The 7,161-nt window shown below is 42.5% G+C and overlaps 1 pseudogene; it reads left to right on the top strand.

Moving 5' to 3' along the window:
- The first annotated feature begins 848 nt into the window (after positions 1–848).
- LOC132357888 (cell division control protein 42 homolog) lies at positions 849–6,595 on the top strand (annotated as a pseudogene).
- Positions 6,596–7,161: the final 566 nt, after the last annotated feature.

Genomic DNA, 7,161 nt, shown 5'->3' with positions numbered 1-7,161 from the left:
TTAATCCCTTAATAGTCTAAACATTTCCAACATTTCAAGTATGTCATTTTGAATATGGAAATTCTTCTTGCTCTGAGAATTACTGAAAACCTCTGATTCATGATTAGGTTGAAGAGAAGGAAAAGTATTAAAATTAGATTAATCGGTGGTGGGGAGAGATAAATTGGGAGGTTGGGATTGATACATACACAATACCATGTATAAAATAGATAACTAATAAGGATCTAATGTATAGCACAGGAACTCTACTCAATACTCTGTAATGACCTATATGGGAAAAGAATCTAAAAAAGAGTGGATATATGTATATGTATAACTGATTTGCTTTGCTGTACACCTGAAATTAACACAACATTGTAAATCAACTATACTCCAATAAAAATTATTAAAAATAATAAAATTAGATTAATCAATTTAATATAACTTAACAGACAGTCATGTGTAACTTTTGAATATGTTATGCACCATTGTCTCTTTTACAGATGCTCTTTCCAGCTTTTGATTTCATCATGTAGCAAAGACACAGGGGATTAGTTTGGGATTTGAATCAAGTTATCGTCATAGTTTCTGGGTGAATCAGGTTTACATGTTCATCCAGAATTATTCAACAGTCAATAAAGAAGGTGCATGGACATCTAACATCCTCCACTCCCCCTGTAACCACCACCTTGATGCTTAGAGAGGAAAGAGACTACTTTCAAATAGCAAGTCTCCCAATGAGTGGGAATGATCAAAAGGCGTTATCAGCACGAGCAGTTATTTTTCTTTTATGTTTCAGTGAGATTCTCATCTAGCAGAGTAAGATGACAGATGCAGCCCCTACTTATTTCTTGGGTTTTCCTACAGAAATGATTCTGGAAACATCAACAGGCTTGCATCCTTACGTGAGGCAGAGGATCTTTGGAGACGGACATAGAAGGTAAGTGAAGGGGAACTAATCAACACTCTCTTTTCTCTTGCCAAAGACAAATCCTTTTTTTTTTTTTTTTTTTTGGCCGTACCCCTGCAGTGGAAGCTCGGAGTCTTAACCACTGGACTGCCAGGGAAGTCCCAAATCCATTTTTATTTAGTGAAGACAGTGCCCAAACCAGAAACTGCAAAACTGTGAAAGGGAACTATTTTGGGAAAATATTTTTCTTGTTGCCTTTATCTAAAATGAAGCAGCCATGAGAATGCAAGCGGAAAATCTAAATATGGTATTTTTGGGGGAAGGGATGACAGGGTTACTTTTCAGTATATTTTAATTGAACCAAGACGTGAGTTGGCTCTAGTCACACAGGTGGAGTGGGGCTTCTTTGTGGCAGTGGATCGCAACCCAGGCTACACATTAGAATCACCTGAGGTGATATGGAAACTGCTAGTGCCTCAGCCCAGCCCTCAACAAGTTCTTACTCAATTGGCCTAGGATTGGCCTGGGCCTGGGTCTTTTTTAAAACTCTTAGTAAGTCCTAATGTGGAGCCAGTGATGAGAACACTGTTTTGGAGAAATTACCAAGGGTTTGGGAGGATCAGTTTTTTTTTTAACAATGTGTGAAACAAAATCGCAGCCAGATTTGGCAGGAGATTGCAAAGTGGCATGCCAATAGAAAGTATAATAGTAAAGCTCTATTTGAGCTTATTTATTCTTACGGAACAACCAGTGTCCTGCTAGTTAACTTTGGGGGGCTATTTTTTCTAAGTTGGACTTTTCATACTGAAATAATATTTCCATCAAATGAACATCATTCCCTCACATTTGTCATTGTTTGAAGTCATATCTGGACCTTCCAAAATGCCTTTAAAACTTCCTTTTGAGTCAGTTAAGTGCTACTCCTCCCTGGAACAGATAACTGGTTTAAGTGGTTTTTGGAATGCTCTCTGGTTTGATTTATGACCGTGAAAGTGAAACCACACAACTTGGATGGGACTTGAACCCAGCCAAAACCCAGACTGGGTCTTGAACCCACTGTCTTTTAATTGAAATCACACACCTGATCTCAGGACTTAATGAAGCTCAGGTTCTTTATGTTTCAGCATAGAAGGAATTCAGCAAGGGGCAAAGTGATAGGTAAGTAGATTTATTTAGAGAGGTACACATTCCATAGAATGTAGTCCGTCTCAAAAGGCAAGAGTGGCCCTGGGAGAAACACATTCCACAGACAGTGTGGGCCATCTCAGAAAGCGAGAGGCTCCAAAATATGGGGTGGTTAGTTTTGGGGGGCTGGGTAATTTCATAGGCTAATGAGTGGAAGTATTATTCCAACCATTTTGGAGAAGGGGTGGGGTTTCAAGGAATTGGGCCACCGCCCACTTTTTGCCCTTTTATGGTTGGCCTTGGAACTGTCATGGCAGCTGTGGGTGTGTCTTTTAGCTAATGTATTACAATGAGCGTATAACGAGGCTCAAGGTCTACTGGAAGTCGAATCTTTCACCATCTTGGACCTAGTTAGTTCTAACCAGTTATGTCGTATCCTCAACGGCTATGTCATTCTTTAAGGGTTGTGCCCTGCCCCCTTCCCTCCTGTTTCAAAAGGAGCCTGAAATTGTGCAGTTGCGGGTTACTTGAAAATTTTTCTTGAAAAATTCTAAGGAAATGGGCAAGGCTTTAGCTGACTAGGGGTTCTGTTTTCAGCATCTTATTCAGCTACTGCCTAATTCTATTTTATCTTCTGTATAATTGTTAAATATTCATTTTCTGCCTGTATCTGAAATTCATGAGTGATATTGTTCTGCATTTTCCATGATTGATCCTTGTTTTCAGCCTGAAGAGTCTTTCCTTTTCTTTCTTATTTTTAATTTCCCAAGAGCCTTCTTAGAACTCGATTTTTATCCACCCCTGATATCCCAACAATTTATGTTGGTCCTCTAAGACCATTGCTATAGGTCTCAATGGTGTTCTCTTATCTATCGGTGCTGTTTTTGATTGATTTGATCCTGGACTCCTAAAAAAAGCATTTATGTTTAGAAATTTGGAGATATCCTGATGCTGCTTCATGGCTGGTTCTCCCCTGACATAGAGTAGGAAAAGTCCCAAGTGTTCTGTCCTGCAGGACAGCCCCACCGTACACTGCCCCCCGCGCCCCCACCCCCACCCCGCTTCACCCATGGCTGGAGAAAGCAGGCTTTTCCTAGAGCTCCCTGTGTCTGTGCCCTCTCCCTCTCTCCTGAGTTGCGGGCTACCCCAGAGCTTGAGCTGCGATATACAGAGAGAAAAAAACCTAGGAACTCACTTCCATGTCATCATTTAAGACCTGGGTTCCTTACCCAATGCCGTTGCTCTTTATTCACTGTAGTAGGCAGAATAATGCCTCCCCACACAAAAAGATGTCAATATTCAAATTCCTGGCACCTGTGAATATATTACCTTACCTGGCAAAAGGGATTTTGCAAACTTAATTAACTTAATGATTTTGCGATGAGATTAACCTGGATTATCTGGGCGGGCCAATGAAATCACAAGGGCCCTTATAAGAAACAGGCAAGAGAGTCAGAGCTATCGGAGGTGTGATAACAGAAGCAGAATTCGGAGTGCTGTGAGTCAAGGAATGCAAGCAGCATCTGGAAGCTGGAGACAAGGAAAAAGAAGATTCTCTAGAGCCTCCGGAAGGAACACAGCCTTGCAGACCCATTTTACGTCTCTGACCTCTAGAACCGTAAGAGAATATATATGTGTTGTTTTAAACCACTAAATTTGTGATAATTTGTTTAAGCAGAAGAAAACTAATTCATCCACCTTTCGGAGCCTTCTGGTAGTTGCTTTATGGATCTTGTCTAGGGCTTTTTGTTACAATCAGAGGGAGAGATGTGTTACCGGGCCCTTTCTAGATTCTTGGACAGCATTACCATAGATATAAATGAATATCGCTTCCACAAGACTCTTAGGCAAGCAAAGCTTTTTATTAAGAGAGAGAGCTTGTGCACAAGGGAGAAGACAGAAAACAAGTGCCAGCTCCTGGCGTAGAAGGGGCGAGTTGCTTTTATAATAAAAGGGAGGGTTTGTCTCATTATAACTGATAGTTTTGAGAAGTCGTCAAACTTCTTGATTAGCAGCAGATGGGTCCACAGTGGCTATCGGGAATAGGGAGCGCTTCTGGGAGGGGAAAGCAGTGCCTCAGAATTTTCTGCAAGAAAGCACAGGAATAGATAAGGTTAAAATTTATAGTTGAGCTTCTTGTCTTGTGGCAACTAGGTATACTTGCTAGTGCAACAGAGACAAAGTTAATTTTTTATTCCCGGGAGCCTGGTTTTTGTTTCTGGGGCTCAGGCCCCCAGGGCCTTTGTTCTTTAGCTCGCAAGGCCTGTTTTGCCCAAAGCCATTCCCTAGTGCTTTTCCAAAATGGCTGTGCTCTTTTCATCCTGTCTTAGATGGTGGGGAGTGTCCTTACTCCATCTTGACTGGAACCAGAGCCCATTATTCTTTTTTTTTAAAATTAATCTATTTATTTTTGGCTGCGTTGGGTGTCCGTTGCTGTGCGCGGGCTTTCTCTAGTTGCGGTGAGCGGGGGCTCCTCTTCGTTGCGGTGCGCGGGCTTCTCATTGCGGTGGCTTCTCTTGTTGCGGAGCACGGGCTCTAGGTACGCGGGCCTCAGTAGTAGTGACTCGCAGGCTCTAGAGCACAGGTGCAGTAGTTGTGGCGCACGAACTTATTATTAAATGAGGCGTTTACTATACTCCTTCCTAAGAGCACCAGGTGGGGAACATGTTTTCTAAACTATATCTAGGAAGTGGGATGTGGAATCAATCCATCCTCCTCCCCTTAAGGGCTGTCCAATGGTTAATGAATTAAAAAAACATGACTAAATAATAACAAATCCCACACACACTCCCCCGCCCAAAAAAAGGAAAAAAAAAAACACTAGATGTTCCAGATTACTCACCAAAGTGGAATCCGGGAACAGCTTCAACAACCCAAATTAGTCTGTTACAGAGGCGTCACAAGCATGCCTTGCTTTTAAACAAAAAATAATTTTTTTGAAACAACAAAACAAAAACTATTACTGATGACTTTTCTGACAATACACAGTTACTCAAAATTAACTAGTATTGAGAGGGGGAAGGGGGCCATAGCTATGGGCCTTGTCTCACACGAGTGCATGTGGGTAGGTGCAGGGCATTTGTCATTATTGCAAAAATGAATTTTAATTTTTAATCTTTAGTTTGATTTAAACATTGCTTTTAGTATATCATGAGTGATATTTGCAACAAAAAGAATAAAATGCCTAGGAATAAACCTACCAAGGGAGACAAAAGACCTGCATGCAGAAAACTATAAGACACTGATGAAAGAAATTAAAGATGATACAAACAGATTTTTTCATCTCTCTCTGGGCTTAATTCTGTCCACCCACTCAGAAGTCACCTATGGCCATAAGCAGTTCATGAGCCTTTTGTAAAGACAGTCTTCTGAAATCAAGAGACTCTGTGTGTTATAATGGATTTTCGGTTTTGCTTTTTTACGGCAAAGATAAATGCAGTCATTGAGATAAGCAGGCTCTTACAGCAAGTTCCGTTTGTTTTTTTCTAAAAGGCTTCGGAATTATTTTAGTAATCATGGAGTATAAAGAGTTAGACCTGCAGTGTCCGTATGTACCGACTGTTTTTAGAAACAGAGAACACGTATCTCTCTTTTTTTAAAAAATTTATTTATTTATTTATTTATTTATGGCTGTGTTGGGTCTTCGTTTCTGTGCGAGGGCTTTCTCTAGTTGCGGCAAGCGGGGGCCACTCTTCATCGCGGTGCACGGGCCTCTCACTATCGCGGCCTCTCTTGTTGCGGAGCACAGGCTCCAGACGCGCAGGCTCCGTAGTTGTGGCTCACGGGCCCAGTTGCTCCGCGGCATGTGGGATCCTCCCAGACCAGGGCTCGAACCCGTGTCCCCTGCATTAGCAGGCGGATTCTCAACCACTGTGCCACCAAGGAAGCCCATACTGACTGTTTTTGACAACTATGCAGTCACAATTATGATTGGTGGAGAGCCTCGTACTCTTGGACTTTTTGATACCGCAGGGCAAGAGGATTATGACAGATTATGACTGCTGAGTTATCCACAAACAGATGTATTTCTAGTCTGTTTTTCAGTGGTCTCTCCATCCTCATTCGAAAATGTTAAGAAAAGTGGGTGCCTGAGAACTCACCACTGTCCAAAGGCCCCTTTCTTGCTTGTTGGGACTCAGATTGATCTCAGAGATGACCCCTCTACTACTGAGAAACTTGCTAAGAATAAACAGACGCCGGTCACCCCAGAGGCTGTGGAAAACTGGCCTGTGACCTGAAGGCTGTCACCCCGGAGACTGCGGAAAACTGGCCCGTGACCTGAAGGCTGTCAAGTATGTGGAGTGTTGTGCACTTACGCAGAAAGGCCTAAAGAATGTATTTTGATGAAGCAACATTGGCTGCCCTGGAGCCTCCAGAACCGAAGCAGAGCGGCAGGTGTGTGCTGCTGTGAACGTCTCTCCAGAGCCCTTTCTGCACAGCTGGTGTCCACATCATACTAAAAGCAATGTTTAAATCAAACTAAAGATTAAAAATTAAAATTCATTTTTGCAATAATGACAAATGCCCTGCACCTACCCACATGCACTCGTGTGAGACAAGGCCCATAGCTATGGCCCCCTTCCCCCTCTCAATACTAGTTAATTTTGAGTAACTGTGTATTGTCAGAAGAGTGATCAGTAATAGTTTTTATTTTGTTGTTTCAAAAAAATGTTTTGTTTAAAAGCAAGGCATGCTTGTGATGCCTCTATAACAGACTAATTTGGGTTGTTGAAGCTGTTCCCGGGTTCCACTTTGGCGAGTAATCTGGAACATCTAGTGTTTTTTTTTTTTCCTTTTTTTGGGCGGGGGAGTGTGTGTGGGATTTGTTGTTATTTAGTCATGTTTTTTTAATTAACCATTGGACAGCCCTTAGGAGGAGGAGGATGGATTGATTCCACATCCCACTTCCTAGATCTAGTTTAGAAAACGTGTTCCCCACCTGGTGCTCTTAGGAAGGAGTATAGTAAACGCCTCATTTAATAATATACTCAGGGCTTCCCTGGTGGTGCAGTGGTTGAGAGTCTGCCTGCTAATGCAGGGGACACGGGTTTGAGCCCTGGTCTGGGAGGATCCCGCATGCCGCGGAGCGACTGGGCCCGTGAGCCACAATTACTGAGCCTGCGCGTCTGGAGCCTGTGCTCCGCAAC

This window comes from Balaenoptera ricei, chromosome X (assembly GCF_028023285.1).
Source record: "Balaenoptera ricei isolate mBalRic1 chromosome X, mBalRic1.hap2, whole genome shotgun sequence".
Taxonomy (NCBI): Eukaryota; Metazoa; Chordata; class Mammalia; order Artiodactyla; family Balaenopteridae; genus Balaenoptera; species Balaenoptera ricei.
Note: the sequence above shows the minus strand (reverse complement) of the source record. Positions and strands in the feature narration are given on the sequence as shown.